General features: G+C 39.7%; 1 long non-coding RNA gene across 1 annotated transcript; it reads right to left on the reverse strand.

The window, feature by feature from the left end:
- Window positions 1-10: 10 nt before the first annotated feature.
- Window positions 11-16,938, reverse strand: LOC148123486 (uncharacterized). Its single transcript, XR_015738774.1, has 6 exons — window positions 16,580-16,938; window positions 15,775-15,869; window positions 15,300-15,379; window positions 14,969-15,059; window positions 6,189-6,314; window positions 11-599 (listed from the first exon to the last, which is right to left on the reverse strand). It is a non-coding gene; the product is annotated as an uncharacterized LOC148123486 (long non-coding RNA).
- Window positions 16,939-19,186: the final 2,248 nt, after the last annotated feature.

Consider the following 19,186-nt stretch of genomic DNA (forward strand, 5'->3'; position numbering starts at 1 on the left):
AAAAAGCTAAAATTAATATAACCCTGCTACAGACAATGCTAAACCATATAACAAAACCCCCAAACAAAAATGATATTGTCGACATTTCTATAGACAAGAGAGCATGGGAAGATATATTTAGAGTGATGAAAGAAAATAGCTTTGGACATTATCAGTGCACCCAGAGAAGTAGACTCTGAAAATTCATGAAGAAGGAAGTGCATTTGAAGGATGTTATGAAATAACACATGTCACCCACTCAAGCAGCACTAAAGATCATAATTGGAGGTAAACTATACATAGAAGAATCTGAGAGAAATGATCCATGAGAAAACAGGAAATAAAGATATTTTATATAAAGAATCGATCAATAGAGGATGAGCTGGGAGAAACACACCATGTCCAACTCATGCTATTTCTAACAGGAGGGAAGAAAATGCTACCAGTAATTTTGCCAACGGAGTATTTTTAAAAAATCATATAAGAGTTAGGGAAGTGGTGGTGCACACCTTTAATCCCAGCACTAAGGAGGATGAAGCAGGCGGATATTTGTAAGTTCAAGGTCAGCTGAGTCTACAGAGTGAGTTCCAGGACAGGCTTCAAAGCTACACAGAGAAATCCTGTCTCAAAAACACAAACAAACAAATTATATAAGGAATAAAATCCCTGTGATATGAAAAATCTCATTAGAAATGGAAATGTCTACAACATTCAATATTCGATGAGTTTGTGATAAACTCCTAAAGGAGTTAGGAAGAAATGGAACATGGCTCAAAACAGTAAGGGCAGAACAGTACAGTGCAGCAGAAAAATAAACAGCATTAGCAGAAAAACTGCAAAGAGGAGAAAGATGCATGCATTCTCCAGTCCCATTTACTGTAGGGATAGACAAGTGAGCTAGAAAAGTCTGAGTAAGTCAAAAGATAAAACGGAAATACAGGTAGGAAAGAAAGGAACCAAACTCTACTGTAGTGATGATACAGACACACACAAAACTCCCACAGATGCCATGGGAAACTCTTAGACTTGACAAGTGTTTAGCTATTATTGAAAAAATACAAAACTAATACATAAAATGACTAGTTTTTCTACAAATCTATAATGACAATTTGACCCATTCAAGTTGCTTCAGGAAGGTCTGGGAATAAGCCAAAATAATGATAACTTTACTTCTATGAGGAAATTTTTAAGGCACTCAGAAATGAAAGATAAAAATACAAAAGGCAATGGACTGCCATACATGCTGACCGACAAATGGCACGGTGTACGTGACTATGTTATTAACAGCAACCAGCAGAATCGATGCAATTCCCATCAGCAAAATACTGACATTTTCCACAAAAGTAGATATGGAAACAGTCACGTGGTCACGGGAAAACCACAAATATCAATAAAAGGAGTGCAGTTCTTCGAGAAGATAAGAAATGCTTTCTTTAAATAGAAATTAGCGGTTTGGGAAACTCAGCCTCTTGCCCAAGGATTGACAACCATAAGTGAGAGAGTGGAATTAACATGGGTTCTTCTCATTCCTTTGCAATAAAGCATTTTGTAAAGTTATTGAAATGTTTGTTAAACAGAAAACAAAATATTCAGAACTACCGCTCTGCAACTTTGTAAACATAGGAACTAAAGTTAAGAGAGTTCCTGAAAGGGGGAGGAAAAATCCCTGTCAATTATTAAAAAAATAAATAAATGAGCGTGAGAAAACATTTTCTGCATGACACATCTTGGCTAGGCTGGCAGGCGAGCCACATGTGTTTGTGGCTTGTCCTCTCAAACAAGCAAACTGGAACTCACAGTTCTCCAGCCCCATTGCCTTTTCCAGGGTCTGGGTTTGGCTTAGCACAGCACAGAATGGCATCTGATGCAACACATCAATTGCAAGGAATGGTGAGCAGGGCTCTGCTGTTCTACCATGAGCTAGCTTGGCTGCCCCAGAGCTTAGTTATTTTGTTTTTTTTTTCCCCTAACATTGGAAAAAAACTCATTATAGATTGATCAATGGTTCCTTTATGGGGAGAAATTAAAACAGGGCAAATCTCTAGTACAGGAACAATTGTAACTAGGATGTTAAGCCAATGCTGATTAAATTTCCTGAGGTATTGGTGACTAATTATATGCATGACATTCTCTTCTCTTGTTCATCTAATCAACATTTAAATGCATACTTAAATTCCATGATAAATAAACTAAAAGACCAATATTTAAAATTTGGGGTCATGTCAATTGGGTACACTCTTATCTGTCTATCACTACTGAGGATTTAGCTCTGCTACTTAAGTTGCCTGCTAAAGACTCCTAGTTAAATTCTATAAGACATGTACCACCTGAAGCAGTGTGGATTGCAAGCTTATTAAATAATGCTGCTGCTAAAGCAGTAACTCAGAATTAATCCCTTACTTCCTTATCAATCACTTATCCTTCCCTTGTCTTCAATTCCTGCTGGAATTATACAACAAGGTATTATAGAAATTTATTCATGTCATAATTGTATGCAATAATCTATAACTTTATTTATAGGAAATTATAAACTTAATAATGATGGGAAGGACACATGTTAAAGAATTTACTAGTAAAGAGCCCAGAGAAATCATTATGCCACTAAATAAAATGTAGGTTGATTGTTTGTTCCACACTGATAATAATTGGCAGGTTGCATTAGCATTTTACTTGGGCTCAATAGAAAATCACTATCCAAAAGATTCCCTGTTAATATTTTTTTGAGATACCCTATGGGTATTGCCTAAAATTACATTAAAAAATTCTATAGAGATTACTTTTAACACTTTTACAGATGGCTCTTCAAAAGAACAAGGAACACGTTTGATATAACATTCTAAATGCTCCAAAAAAGACTGTACCCATCCCACTTGCACAGCTCAACAGTCTGGACTTGTTACTTCAATCAAATCTTATTAGATGTTTCCCATCCACTAAATATTCTGATTCTGTTCTTTATTTAAATTTGAATGACAGTTTCTTGGGTGAGCTAAGAAAGAATCGGCGTCATCCAGTTATGTTGGATAGATTTGAAACTTCCGTTTGCACATTCTCACCCCAAATGGTTGGACTAACTGATCCAAAGATTGAGGCTAACTGATCTCATGCATAAATTAGCACATGGAGGGTAGAGAAGCACTGAGAATAGAAACCAACCTTACTTGAGAGAAAAGGAATGCTGCAGAGGAATTGTGAATGTGGAAAGGGTATAACGAAACGTTTGGGAAGAGGTCTTTAAGGATGGAGTAGGAAACAGGAAGTCAAAACAGATGGGACATGAGTAGCTTGGAGACAAAAATGGAAAACACTGGTGTAGTGCACTACTTCAGCTGAGTTTCTTTGCCTTAAAAAGAAAAGGAAAAGAACACCTGTGGCAGCCTTCCCTGCTCTCCTTTCCCATCTCCTGTGCATCCCACAGATCTTGCCCTTCTAGCCTCACTCCCCTGACTTATTGCTTTATTCAAGACCCCCAAACGAGCAGGCACCCTCTGGCAACCCACAGGCCAGGCATGCCAGAAATTCAGGTAGACTGCCAGTAGATTCTCTCTTCCCCCTGTTCCCCAGATCCAATGCCCGTATCTGTTCCCCAGCTCCACAATAGAACACCTGCCTACAGCCTTCCTGCCCTCTCTGCCCACCTCCTATGGATCCCACTGACCTCCCCCACCTAAACTCCCCTTCAGACCTGCTGCTTTATTCTAGCCCCAAGTCCAGCAGACACTGTGCATTAACCCACCAGCCATGCCAGCCAAGAAAGCAGGTGGGCTGCCTGCAGATCTCCCTCTTTCCTTCCATTCCCCTAGATCTAACCTGAGACTCTCAGCCCCAGAGTTCCAGCAGACCCTTTGTGGTGACCATGCTTCACTGACTCCCTCCGTTCTTAGCAGATGAAATAAGACTATCCTTGTGGAAGCCCTCAGGTCCATAACCTAACCACATTGCTAAGTGTCAGCTCCCAAGACCAGAAACACATTTTAGCTGGAACCCCAGTAGCCACAACTATCAGGTCTAAAGAAAATTCCCTATCAGGCAACACACAACCATCACAATCTCCAAAACTTCACAGAGGAAATAGAAACCAAGGAACAAAACACTTACCCAACAAAGACAATTCTAGAAATCAACATGTAGGCCTATAATCAACCCAATCCCAGATGGGGAGACGGCAGTCTGAAAACACAACGGCCAGGGCAAGATGTCTGTGCCGGAGCCCAGCTACCCTACCTACTACACAGAGCCCTGAATATCCCAGCATGGCTGAAGCACAGGAAAAGACCTCAAAATCAACTGTATGAAGATGATAGGAGTCCTTCAAGAGAAAATTAATAAATCTCTTAAAGACATTCAGGAAAGCATAGTATATGGAAATGAATAAAATTGTTTAAGACCTGAAAATGGAAACAGAATCAATAAACAAAGCACAAACTTAGGGAATTCTGGAAATGGTAAAATTAGTAATTCAAAAAGGAACTTTAGAGGCAACCTTCGAGAACAGAATACAAGAGACAGAAAAAAGAATCTCAGGAGTTCAAGATGTGACAGAAGAAATGGATACTGCTAGGGACTGCCCACATTCCAGAACCAGATTCCTAGCTTGAATGATTCAGTGCCAGCGCCACACCACTACTAAAGGCCAATGTGACACATTTCCACTGTCGCCGTGGTCATATATGTGAATACTCTATTATCTCCTACCCCCATAAAGTCTGAACCATCATGGCTGGTTCTCTCCGTCATCTCTACTCAGAGGCAGCCTTTCATGCCTTCCGCCTCAAGTAAATCTCTTGTGTGAGGTTGGCTGCATGATCTTTACGGCATTCATTGGTCCTTCGATTACCTCAAAACTCTAACATTGGTGTTGTGTGATTCAGATAGGATAGCCCAGTGCAGACATTCCCCTTCAGGAACCTGAGCTTTACTGGGACCTTATTCCTTATCTTCAGTCCACCCTCAACAGACCCACCTTCTGGCCCACCAATTGCTTTGCCCTCCATCCATCACGGGCAATTGGTATGTGATTCCTCTCAGTTAATGTAAATGCTTCCCTGAATCTCTGGTACTCTTGTAGGTGGAGGTTCCTACCCAACTCTAGACCCTTTCCCTTGTGCTAGGCTTTATTTTTAGTCTAGATTTTCACCCAGGTGTCAAGTCTCACTGGGCTGTTAGCCCTGACCCCTACTGAGTGTGCTGATGATCCACTAAATGCCATGTGTATTCTTCATTTACTCCTCCCTGACACCCTAGACTTTAGTCTTAGGACCTTCCTCCTTTCCTCACCCATTGGAATGATGTCATTCATATCTTCTGCCCCCTTCCTGGGGTGCCTTTTAGAAAACTTCCAACCTCTCCTTTTGGCACCCAACCTGAAGGGTGCCATATTTATTAGCTTTTTCAATCAAATCTGGCTCAACATCCCTCAGATAACTAATCCAAATGTGGTGGAAAAATGGCACCCTAGAGCCCAATGTTCTTGCCTAAATTAGACTACCCACTGAGGCAATGTATTCAACCTTGGCATCTATTACAGTATCTTTTCTTTAAAAAACTTAGAAGGGAGGAGCTCTTGGGAGTACAAAGGTTATTGTACCAGGTCAGTAGGGAAACCAGGAATATTAACCACATGGGGTTGTCTCCTTAAGGAAGGCAATGGACATTTGTTTTCTACTCAGAAGGCTGGCCTATGTTGTTAATGACCTGGTGACCTTTGTTATCCATAGAGCCAGACCTCACCCATAGACTCCAGAATGTTCATTCCAGACTTTCCTTCCCTAGATCTTTCTCTTTAGCTTTGCTTCTCAGCCAATAGTAGCCATCCTTAAGGAGATGTGTACTTTATAAACTGTGCTATTGACCTCTACACTGTGTATATGATCTGGATGATCACCAACACACCAGACTCATCCCTAGTCCCTTAAACTAATATATGTAGCCTATCTCTAGAACCCATTCATATGTAGTATAACCCATTATATGCAGTACATAAAATGACATGTATTTTGAGTTGAGTTTTGATGTAATTATGTCTTATTCTGAAACACAGAACGTATTACATTTTGTAATTGTAGAAATATTTTTTCCTAAACTGTACTATATTTAAATAGGTTTAGAATAAACCACCTGATGTTAGACTCTTTAGAAATCTGAGCCAGCACCAACTAACTTGGGCTGAACCAAGTTTTTCTTCTTGTCTCTTGTGGTTTATTACCTACCGCAATCAAACTCTGAGTGAGCCTCCTCTTCAGTGTTCAAGCAGTTCTTAATACACTCAAGTTGACAACTGATATATACTGGTACAACTCTGAGATCCTTCAATCTCTGGCTGCTATCAATTTCCCCTGTGGAAATCAATTTTTTATGTCTTTTTAATTGTTTTTTTTAATACAGTTTGTTTTTCTCATTTTCCATAGCTATCCCCATTCCCATTCCCTCCCCTCCTCCTGCCTTCCCAACCTCCTCCCCCCATTCACTGCTCAGAGTGGGTAAGGCTTTGTGGAAATCAATTTTATAGTTCCATGTGAAACTCAAACTGATTGACTAATCTAGACTATATTATATTTTATGTTACTCCTGTGTCACAAAGTAGGCCTTAATTCTGCATGTCTGGATAATGTTTTTAATTTACATAATTATGGTGCTTTATAATTAATGAACATTTTCATGATTTCTTATTAAAGAATGTTAGAGCAAGTATGGAACAGTCAATGCCACTTATCACTAATTCCCAACTGATCATACATGGTCATGGGGCAGATGCATTGTGTGTTTCTTTCTCATAATTTCAAAGGAACTGCTCTACTGTTTTCCATAATATGCTCAAATTTTGCAAGTGAACAACTGCAAACAATAGTCAAGGAAGTGTTCAAAGATCAACACAAATAAAAGAACAAATAAATCTCTAGAAATAAACTGCAGATATTAATGAATTCCTTGAGAAATTTGAAGGATATTTAATGAGCTAAGCAAGAAGAACACCAAGTAAATGAGGTCAGAAAATTCACAGAATAAATGGAAAGTTAAGCAATACAAAGACGACAGACTGTAGCTCTGAACACTACAACATGAGAAAATAGGTGAGAAATCTTCAACTTTGGGGAAAAAGACATCACTTACTATCTCCACTAATCCCATCTAGGAGAAACCAGAGGACACATGGAGAATTCATTATCTTTAAACTACCAAAGAGGGAAGGACCTGATGAGCAGCAATAGAAATGAGATGTGTCCTCTCTGAACAGAAGCTGAATGGAGGAAATAGTGCAAGTCAAAGCAGCAACATGGAATTCAACAGCAGTGGAGAGATGAAGGTAAAATGCAGCAAGATTACAAGATTAAAGCTGCAGTGAGGAGCAGTGCATGCAGCCAATGCTCCTCAGGGAGGAATATGGATGATCTTCAGGACCTTAGAAGCTCAAGGGCAAACCACAGCACTGAAGTTAGTGTGACAGTGAGAATGTCACTTTGTGTTTGTTTTCAGTGGATTTCACTTATGAAACAGCACATGGAAGAGCTTGTTGTGTATGACTTAGGACATGATTAACATGCATCTCTTAATTCTGAGTCCTATTAGGCATCATGAACTATTAAGAGTAGGAACATATCCTTTCCACATCATACATGATTCATCAGTGAGGAAGTTTTGAGATCTGGGGCCTGTCATTACACCAATGAATAAAAAAACTGTGCTGCTTGAAATAATTCACTATCCTTCCATAGCAGACTTCTCTGTAGATCAGAAGCTCGGGGACAGCATTTTACTGAATTATAAATTCTTCCATGATTAGAGATATCCTCTCAAAAGTTACTGCTGTGTTCCTAACTACAACATCAATATGATATACATTCTTTTGCTACATTACAATGGCCACAGGATGTTCTCCAGCTCTGGGCTCCAAGGGCACAAACAACTACTCACCTATAAGGATCATCCCAATTCTTCTAATGCTGACATGAGGCGTCAGCTATGGCATCACATATGCAGGATCCATACTTACTCTCACACTGGCAGTGATACCTCCAAGTTCTTTGTTGTTTTGTTATCTGAATCCTTATGCAATACCTCCAGATTGTCTACTGTTTCCTTTTATTATTTTAGCACTAAATTTTTATTAAGAATTTTTTAATACAATTTTTTCTCATTTTACATAGCTAACCCCACTAATAATGGAACACTTCAACACCCCATTCTTACCACTGGACAGGTGAACTAGACAGAAACTTAACACAGAGAGAAAAAGAGAACTAACAGATGTCATGACTCAAATGGAATTAACATTTATAAAACATTCCATTCAAACAAAAAAGAATATAACTTCTCAGCACCTCATGTATTCTTCTCTAAAATTGACAACATACTTGGTAACAAAGTAAACCTCAACCAGATACAAAAAAAATTGGAATAACCCCCTGTATCTTATTGGATAACAATGATTTAAAGTTAGAATTTAACAACCACACTAATTGCAGAAAGCCTACAAACTCATGGAAATTGAACAATGCTCAATTGAATCACTCCTCAGTAAAGAGAGAAACAAATAAAGAAATTAAAGACTTCCTAGGAATCAAGGAAAAAGAAGTCACAACATATCCAAACCTATGGGACACTATGAAAGCAGAGTAAAGAGGAAAGGTCATAGCATTAAGTGCCTACACAAAGAAAGTGGAGAAATTTCACACTAGTAACTTAACAGCACATTTGAAAGACAAAGAACAATAAGAAGCACACTCACCCAGGGGGAGTAGATGACAGGAAATAATCAAACAGAGGTTGAAATCATTAAAATAGAAACAAAGAAAACAATTCAAAGAATTAATGAAACAGAGACCTAATTCTCTGAGAAGATTCACAAGATAGATAAACCCTTATCCATACCAATCAAAAGGGAGAGAGAGAGAACAACCAAATTAACAAAATCAGAAGTGGTCATACTACAAAAACCTGTACTTCACAAAATTGAAAAATATAAAAGAAATGGATAATTTTCTGGATAGGTATGACATACCAAAATTAAATGAAGACCAGGTGATAAGTTTAAATAGACCTATAACCTGCAAGGAAATAGAGGCAGTCATCAAAAGTCTCCCAACCAAAATAAACCCAAGGCCAGATGGTTTCAGTGCAGAATTCTAACAGAACTTTAAAGAGGAGCTGATAGCTATACTCCTCAAAGTATCCCACATAAGAGAAACAGAAGGAACATTACCAAACTCTTTTTATGACGCTAGAGATACCCTGACACTGAAAACACAGAAAAAAACCAAGAAAGAGAATTACAGACCCATCTCCCTCATGAATATCGATGCGAAAATATTCAATAAAATACTGGCAAACTAAATCCAACACATAAAAAAAAATCATTCACCATGATAAAATCCAACCACACTGAACCTGATAGAAGAAAAAGTAGAAAGTAGCCTTCAATGCATGGGCATAGGAGACCACTTTTTAAATATAAGACCAGTAGCACAGACACTGAGAGCAACAATAAATATAATGGGACCCCCTGAAACTGAGAAGCTTCTATAGAGCAAAGGACACAGTCAATAAAAAAATGGCAGCCTACTGAATGGGAAAAGATCTTCACCAACCCCACATCAGACAAAGGACTGATCTCCAAAATATATTTAAAAAAACTCAAGAAATTAGACATAAAAGTACCAAGCAATTCAATTAAAAAATGGGGTACCGATCTTATAGAGAATTCTCAACAGAAGAATCTCAAATGGCCAAAAGTTACTTAAGAAAATGTTCAACATCCTTAGTTATCAAGGAACTACAAATTTAAACAACTGCGAGATACTACCTTATACCTGTCAGAATGGCTAAGATCAAAAACATCAATGATAGTTAATGCTGAAAGGTTTCAGAGTAAGGAGAACACTCATCCATTGCTGGAGGAAATTCACAGTTGTAGAACCATTCTGGAAGTCAGTAAGGCAGTTTCTCAGAAAATTGGGAATCAATCTACCTCAGGACCCAGTAATACCACTCTTGGGCATATACCTAAAGGATGCTCAATCATACTCCAAGAACATTTGTTCAACTATATTCATAGCAGCATTATTTGTAATAGCCAGAACCTAGAACCAACCTAGATGCTCCTCAACTGAAGAATGGATATAGAAAATGTGGTACATTTATACAGTGGAGTACTACTCAGCGGTAAAAAACAATGATATCATGAAATTTGCATGCAAATAGATGGAACTAGAAAAAACTATCCTGAGTGAGATAACCCAGGCCCAGAAAGATGAGCATAGTAGGTACTCTTTCATAAGTGGATACTAGTTGTAAAGCAAAGGATGAAGAGCTTATACTCAATGACCACAGAGAGGCTAAGTAAGAAAGATAACCCTAAAAGTAACATATATAGATCCCCCTGGGAAGGGGAAATAGACAAGATTTCCTGAGAAAATTGGGATAAGGGGATGGGAAGAGTAGGGAGCACAGAAGGGGAGGAGGAGAGGAGAAGGTGACAGGTGAGGAGAACTTGAGGGAATGAGATAGTCAAGATGTGGTAATGACAGAGAAGGAGAGCAAGGACAGAGATATCTTGATTGAGGGAGCCATTATGGGTCTAGCAAGAAACCTGGCACTAGTGAAATTCTCAGGAATCAACAAGGATGACCCCAGCTAAGACCCTAAGCAATAGGGGAGAGGGTGTCCAGATTGGCCTTGCCCTATAGTCAGATTAATGACTATCTTAAATATTACCATAGAACCTTCGTCCAGCAACTGATGGAAGCAGATGCAGAGACCTGCATTGGCGCACTAGACTTGAGCTCCCAAGTACAGTCGAAGATTGCGAATAGTGAGAATATGAGCAAAGAGGTCAAGACCATGACAAGTACACTCACTGAAACAGCTTACCTGAGCTAATGGGAGCTCACCAACTCTGACTGGACAGGAAAGAAACCAGCACAGGACCAAACTAGGCTCTCAGAATGTGGGGACAGTTGTATGTTTGGGACAGACTGTGAGGCCACTGGCAGTGAGACCAGGATTTATCCCTCCTGCTTGTACTGGCTTTCTGGGATCCATTCTCTTTGGAGAGATAACTTGCTCAGCCAAGTTATTGTAAAGAAGGCCTCAAAGCAATGTGTCTTACCATCTCTAAGGAGTGGATGGGGGGAAGATTGGAGAGAATGGGAGGAGGGAGAGGAAATGGGAACTAGGATTGGTACGTAAAATAAAAAAGTTTTTTTTAAATAAAATAAAACTAGAAAATATTAAAATATAAGTCAACGGAATTTAAGAGAAGATACCACTACCTATATGTAGGCAGAACTTTTTATCATCTATATAACCAACCAATTAGAAAAGCTTTAGATTATCTGTTATTGCTTTGGCTTATTTAGTGAAAAGTTTAATAGTTTTTTAAATTAATTTTATTTTATGTATATGGGTATTTTGCTTGCATGAGTATCTGTGAGTTATATTCCTGGCATCCATGAAGCTCAGAAGAGGGTGTTAGATTCCTTCAACTGGAATGACAGTCAATTGTGAGCCGCCATGCAGGAGCTGAAAATTGAACCTGGATTCTCTGGAAAAGCAACCAGTGATCTTAACCACTGATCCATCTCTGTAGCCCTGACCAGTTTTTTTAAAAAAATGGAAGAAAACAAAGAAAAAGAACTAACCAAGCAGAAGAGATGTCTAAAATGAAAACACGAATTTGCCAAAAGGAACTGAGAATGACACAAAAAGATGGGAAAACCTTGCATGTACATGGAATAGGACAGATTATAAAAGCATAAGTGTTAAAAGATTTATACAATTAACTCAGAATTCATGACAATCAATTTTCTCATGATTGACTTTACAGATATAGTAAAGAGAATCCTATAAATCACATGGAAGCACAAAGAGTCTGAAATATCAGAGCAACTCCAGGGACACAGAACAGGGCTTCAGTCATCCCAGCTGTGATTTCAAATGACAGTGCAGAACCACAGGAACATGAACACCAATACAGTGACAGAAGAGAAGACACCTAAAGCAGTAAGAGGAGCAGATATGGAACCAGGCGAAGCCATTGAACTTCACCACAATTCCAAAAATGTATGTTATAGGATAAGCAGCCTCGTCAAATGATGGTGTTAGGAAAAATAAGTATTCACTCATGAAAGAATGAAACTGGGTCCAACTCAATGAATTGTGAAACCTGCAGAGTAACACATGGGAAATAGTCCACATATAAACATAGGGACCTAGTTTCTGGATGGCAGAACACAAGAGTAAGAAGCAGCAAACAGAATTATGTGCAATTAAAAACTTGCATGGAAATGGTAATAACTGAAAGTATGAAGAAAGGGCTTACACAATGGATATTTTTAAAAAACCCATAAAGTAAGCAAATAATGTTCTAATAAATACATAGGCAAAAAGAAAGAAAGAAAAATTAGTAGGAAAAAGAAAAAAACTGCTCAAAAGCAGTTGAAACAGTCAAAATGTAAATAGCATATGCTCTACATGTTTAGTCATGAAGAAAATGTTCATCTAATGTACACTGAGATTTCTTTGCCCAGTCAGGGTCTACACTCAAATTCCTAAACAATAGCAGACACTAGAGACAATGCAGGAGGAAGAACAGATATAGTATCTTTGGGAATCCAACTCACTGCAGCCATCAGGCAAGACAGTGTGCAGCTCCTTGAACAACCAAACAAGCAAAAAGAGAAACCCCAAAGCAGATACTCCTCAAATTTATAAAGGAATGAAATATGCTGAAGAATATCAACAACATAGAAATGAGCTCAGAAAGAGGAAAAGAGACATAGAAGATAGAAAACAGTTAACAAAATGGTGGTGAGTTTATTTTTTCCTTCAGTGATTTCTTGAAATGTATGTGGATATTATTCCTCAAACCAAACATGAAAATAGGATACAGCTTCAGAAAACTCCAAACAACGTGAAATCAATGAAAATTATTCTTACTTCAAATATAAGGATACAAAATGCTAAGAGTGAAGGAAGTTTTTTTTAATAAAATATGCTGTCATGAGGGTTGGTCATAATTATGGTAGGTAAGAGGAAAAGCCAAATCTATCAACATACAAAAGAAAGAGTATAAACTAATGATCAAGTGGTCCATTTGCCAGAAAGCCCTGTGATCAACATGAATGCATTTCACAAAAGTTTTCAAATATATGAAGCAATCACTGACAGAATTGTAGGAAGCAACTAGACAGTGATGCAGGGAAGCTTCAGTCAGTGATGTTGGAAATCACAGCAGGACATTTGTGAGAAAGACCATGAACAGCACAGAAAACCAATAACACCTATCAGGACTCCAGAGAATCATGCACACAAGAGCAGAAGACACTCAGTCTTCTCTAACTTCAATCAGCTTGCTCCAGGGTGGATATGTCTTAGAAATAGAACAAATCTTCAAACCTAGTAATGATCAAGGTTTGAAAAGTGTCTCCTTTGGGTGGTGGTGGTGCACACTTTTAATCTCAGCACTTGGGAGGTAGAGGCACACCGATCTCTGAGATCATGGCCAGCATGGTCCAGAGTGAGTTCCAGGAGACCCAAGACTACAAAGAAAAGTCCTGTCTTGAAAAACAAACACACAAAAAAACAAAAACAAAACAAAGTGTCTCCTGCAAGAACCTAGAATGCTGACATCAACAGTAGCTAGAAAACAGAAGAATCCATGGAAGACATGGGAACACTGACTCACTGTTGACATGTTCTCATTCAAGCATGTGAAGAAATACAAAAGGATGTTTGTGTTCTGCAAAAATTCTATGTCATTTGTACCAAGATTGTACAGTCATTTTTTTAATATAGAGAAAATGTCCCTAAAATTTATAAAAATTTTGAGAAACCACAAAGAGTTAAAAAAATTATGAGATAGCATCAAACCCAGAAATGATTTCAAAATATATGAAAATTGTAGCAATGCATGAAGACATGAAGACAGATGACAGAGGGTACCAATGGGAAGACAAAAAGACAGACAGAGCTTACTACTCCGTTACTAAGAGTCTTAAGGTATTAAGAGAGATATTAACCAAATTTTATCAAAATACTACTGGTATTACCTTAGAAGTGGAGAAATTAACCTTAAAAGATACAGAACCTGAAGGAATTGTTCTACCTAAAAACTATATCAAAATTAAAATAAGGAAAACTATTTAATATTGGTGTGAAGATACAACCAGCAATATGAATGAGAGACAGCATCACAGTCAGATAAATTATATTTGCCTCTGAGTATTAATTCTTTTTTTGGGGGGGAGAGGGTTCACGTTCTCTGTATAGTCCTAGCTGTCCTGGAACTCACTCTGTAGACCAGGTTGGCCTCCATGTCACTGAGATCTGTCTGCCTCTGCCTGCCAAGTGCTGGGAATAAAGACGTGCACGACCACCACTCGGCTGAGTATTAATTCTTACATAGAAAGACTTCTAATAAATATAATAGGACAATCCTGAGATTATTCTCAGCAGACTTTTTAAATAATCATTTCTAATGAACCAGAATGTGGCAAAACCATTTTTATACCCTGTTTCTACTGTCACTTGAGCCCCTCCCTGTTGTGGGAATCTAGCAGAGTCACTGTATCTAGGGTAAACATTAGAATGGATAGTTGTTTTCTAGATGTACTTTGACCCTGAAGAAAGCACTGTGGAAAATACTGACTGTTTTCTGTGATTTATAAAGTTGTTTTTCTGAAGCAGCTTTACAGCTTTTGCATGGCTTTGGTCACAAGACAATCTGGGCACACCTGGATAGCTTGAAATTATTGTCTACTGTAAACCAGTACACAATAAGGACTAAAGCGGCAGGAGTGTGATATTTTCCTTTAGAAAACTTATAGATTAGATCCGGGCTATGGTATGAGGAACTTGTTCTTCTCAAAAAAACAAATTTTGTGTAATAATAAAGAAGGGCCTAAAATTCATCTTGGAGTGACCTTTCTTCGACTGACCTGAATAACATAACACCCGACGCCTCCCTACCCTTTCCTCAATCCTTCTATCATACCTGGATCCTTTGCTACTGTCTCCTCTCTCTTCTCCAGCCAGGGGTTTGTTCTGCTTCACAGGTGAGCAGGCCCGGCTGCGCAATGTGAGACCTGCACAGGACAAAGAGATTCTTCAGAAAGCACCCGGAACTTTTCATGGAACAAAAATGAAAGCTGCTAACATCTGACGAAAGGATAAACATGAAGGAGCAAGAAAATATCAAGACAAATGTCTCTTTCTCTAAGGATTTCACTTTACTCTCCAAGATGTGAGACTCATTCACACACAGCTCACAGGCATGCAGAGTAGTTTTCCAGGAGCAAGGGAGACTGCAAGAAGATTATTCTCACCTTCAGGATTCACACTGCTGCAGTTCTCCAACAGATCTCTGCAAAATGCCCTGAGCAGGGTCTAGGCATTCCCACTCCTCCTGCAAAGGTCACAGCACTGAATGTCAACAAACCCTGAAGTAAAAAAACCAACAGACTGGCCACGAGTGTATGGGAAAAGTGCTTTTCTTCAACAAAGGAGACAAATTTTCTGATTTAGGTGAGTGATCATATTATTCAAGCAGTGCTTTCTAATTTTGTTTTCATCTATGAGTTTTCTAACTATAAAAATAGTGTGGCCTGATAATCCTCTCACAGCACACATAGTGCCCTTGCCTGGACCTAAGAGGTTACATTAAAAACCTAGCATATGAAGATATATTTCTGAATGCTGCATTTACATAATAGAACACATAAATCTCTGATGGAAAATTAATGGGGAGTAAAAGTTTGCTTAGTAAAAGTTAATGTTCTCAACCAAAGCTGTGGTACTTACTTAACACCAGAGATTTGCACTCAAACCGTTTACAGCCAGCTCAAGTCTTTATACCACAGCTGGCTGGGACCACACCTAGGCGAGGCTTCAAGTATCTAGAACACAGAGTTTTTAAAGTCAGAGATCTCAGTTCAGGCGTTTGCTTGGCATTCGCAGGGGAAGTTTTGCAGTGTCAGCAGTTTGAAGCAAGCAGTTTTTTAACAGGAGCTAAGATAGGATGTTAGAAACTCTGAGAAGGGTTTCTGCGCACACAGACAGCTAGGATGTGTGTGTTTACCTGGAGGAGGTTCTCCACAAACAAACAATTTTTTAAAAAGGTTAAGAAAGTTTAGATAGGATAGAATTTGCTTCCTAGAATAGAGCTGGGTAGTTTTCCGTAGATACTCCATCAAGGAAATCAGTTTCCAATTAACCCTGGGAACGGTCTCAGCAAGAATACAAGATGGAGGAACCTCTGCACGGCCTTGTCCTGTCACAGTGTATTTTCTGATTCAGTTAAACCTGCACGAATTCCTCATGTGACTAATACCTACTAAGCTCTCTGGTTACCTAGTCCCAGTGGCTAAGGCCATTCTCTTGGATAAGAAAGTGATAGAACAGGGGAATTAAGAAAGCATGGATGAATTTAAATTTCAGGGGCTTTGTAACTGCTACAATAATAGCAAAGAGAACCGTGTTTGCAGACAGCATATAATACAAACGCTTTACCAGGTTATTTTGTGAAAATATTCTGGCATAAGCATAAGATAAATGAAAGAAAAAAAAAAACCACGATAAGTCCCACCTCATAGGATCTCAAACTTACCGACAACGGAACAATATTCACAAGAGAATTTTAAAAATTGTGTCTTTCTGAGCAGCCTCAGCGAACACACCCCTGGCTCCTGGGTCCCAGCCCCGCAGCTCCCCTGACCTGGGAGGTTCCAGGGCCGCTGGACTGCGGTTCTCGCCACTGCACGGCTGACTGCTGACTTTCCAAGGCCACCGGACGTGTCACCTGTGGTTACCCGGAGTTTTCTTGTTCTTCTAGAGAAGGCACTGTCTTCCGCCCCGGATTCTGGACTACGCGGCTCCCCGAGTTCCCGCAGGGAATGGTACGTTTTCCTGTCACTCTATTCTGGATCCTTAGAGCGCAACCCTGGCTCCGCCCACTACAACCCGGATCTGGTCACTGTGGCTCTTCTAAGCCCGCCCACGCCAGGCGCTTTCCCTTTTCCAGGCACACTCTTTCTTTTCCTCTTCACCGCTCTCGGGGGCGAGTGTCCCCGCCCCGCCGAGACCTGCCCCGCCCACTCCGCCTCAGGCTGCCTTCCACACAACTCCAGCAGACAGGCTGCCCTGGACCCGCTCTGCACAGCCTCCCGACCTGCTTGCTCCCAGCCTAGAGCAGAACTGGATCTAGGAGGACGCTGCACTGCGGTATCTGACCCCACACTGGGTTCTGACCGCTTTAGATACAAATAATCCCGCCTAATTTCTCATTTTGGAATATCAGCCTTCTAGTCTTTAAAAAAAAAAAAGTCGTAAATTTTAATAGCTTTTTGTTCCATTCTCAAAATATAATATTAAAACTGAAGGGACCCCGCCCACAAAAGGGAGGGTGCTTCCTCCCTGACCCCGGATTAGAACCACACCCAAACAACTATCTTCTTCACATCTTCACAGAGAGATTCTTTATTAAGCGAGGAGGGAGTGGAGGGGGGCGCGAATTAAAGTGACCGATTTCTGACTCAGACAGTAAAACAGCAGTAGGTTTTACTTGACCTCCTTAATGACCTTGAAGGTGGAGGTCTGTGTTAGAATGGACTGGGATGCAGTGGTATGTTTTGATTGGGCAAATTAATTAGATTAGGCAAAGGGAGATTTCAGTTGCTGGACTTAAAAACCTGATAGCTAGGCATAGTTAACCTGTGGAGGAGGAAGTGGCCAAATAAGGAAATGGACCTTGATGGTTAGCTTTAAACAGGTAATTTAGTAGTTTTTAGCAAGGAAGAGGGAATTAGGGAAGAGCAAGGCCTGCCTAAGCCATGTTTGCCATGCTGGGGCTTGTTAAAGTCCTTTCAAAAACTAAGACAAAATTCCATTGATTCGAGTCACAAACTGTAGCTGTATTCTCTCAGGAGTGCAAGTTAAATGATACCCAGTATACAGAACTCAAAATGAGAATCGTGTCCAGGGAGGACAAAGCATGTGAAGCAGTCATTTTCAAGGAGGTCAAAGCATGTAAATGTGAATGACCTCAAAGAGACTAGGAACAAGATGATTGATGGGTGAGAAAACACAAGCAATGACAGAAGAAAATGAGGACAATGTAGGATATGAAAAATGAATTCAATAAAGAGTTTGAAACACTGCAAAAGAAAACCAAACTGAAATGGAACAAAAAATGAAAAATGAAACAAATCTAATAATAACTCAAAGAGATTAAGTAGGAGGGAACTCTCAGATTGAAGACAAGGTAGAGGAGCAGGATAGCTCAGTCAGAGAAAATGATGAGTTAAAGAAAAAGGCCCCATGCAAGCAGCCCTAGATGCAGGTAAAAGGGAAATTCCTGCTGCACATTCTACTCTTCTTTGAAATAACCTAAATTTCGAGACAGTAACTCGTTCTGAAGAGATGTGATTTCTGGGAAGGTGGAAAATCATTTCCATCACTATACAAATGAAGTGACACTAAAAAGCCACCTCTATCCTTCCCTCCCAGACCTCCACTACTGCCAGTCAAATATCCAGAATTACACCATTAGCAATATTGACTCGGGGGAGGGGGGGAAACGTTTCAGGAACTCAGGATTTTAAAAGGAAGTAGATATCTCAGGAAGTCAGGGATTAGTGTAAAGTTTCAAACCTGGGATAAATGACTGGGGTTTCTACTTAACTTATTAAAGTGGACCTGGTTTCCAGGTTCTCCTAGCACCCCTCAGTCCCTACCTGATACAGGGTATGGCTGGCAGATTCATTCCTCTGCCCTGATCTCTCCAGCACAAAGCCTGGGTTGCTCTTCCCCCAGAGGTTCTTTCCTATATAATCCAGACATTTCGGTTACCCATCTTTTTTGTACCTTTGTCCTCCTGGCTACTGGACCTGGTTCTCCTATTTCCCTATCTCTTTCGCTGTTCCTCTCCCACAGAGCCCAGCTCAGTCTGGTCATGTCCACTCTGGACTCTCCACTTGTCCCTGCCCATGCCTCTACCTACCCTCTCTGTTTTATCTACAATGAACTTTCTCCTCCTCCATCCCTAGGAGCAGTCATGTTCTTTCCTTTTTGTTTGTTTTCTTCATTCAGTCAGCCCACTGACAGCCTAGTGTTGAATTAACCCTGCAAAGTCTTGATATCACCACAAGATAGTGGCTTTGATATTTTATTTTACTAACTCTCAAGGAACTTTGACCTCCAGAAATCGTTTTGAAGG

This window comes from Myodes glareolus, chromosome 1 (assembly GCF_982192425.1).
Source record: "Myodes glareolus chromosome 1, mMyoGla1.1, whole genome shotgun sequence".
In the NCBI taxonomy this organism is placed as follows: Eukaryota; Metazoa; Chordata; class Mammalia; order Rodentia; family Cricetidae; genus Myodes; species Myodes glareolus.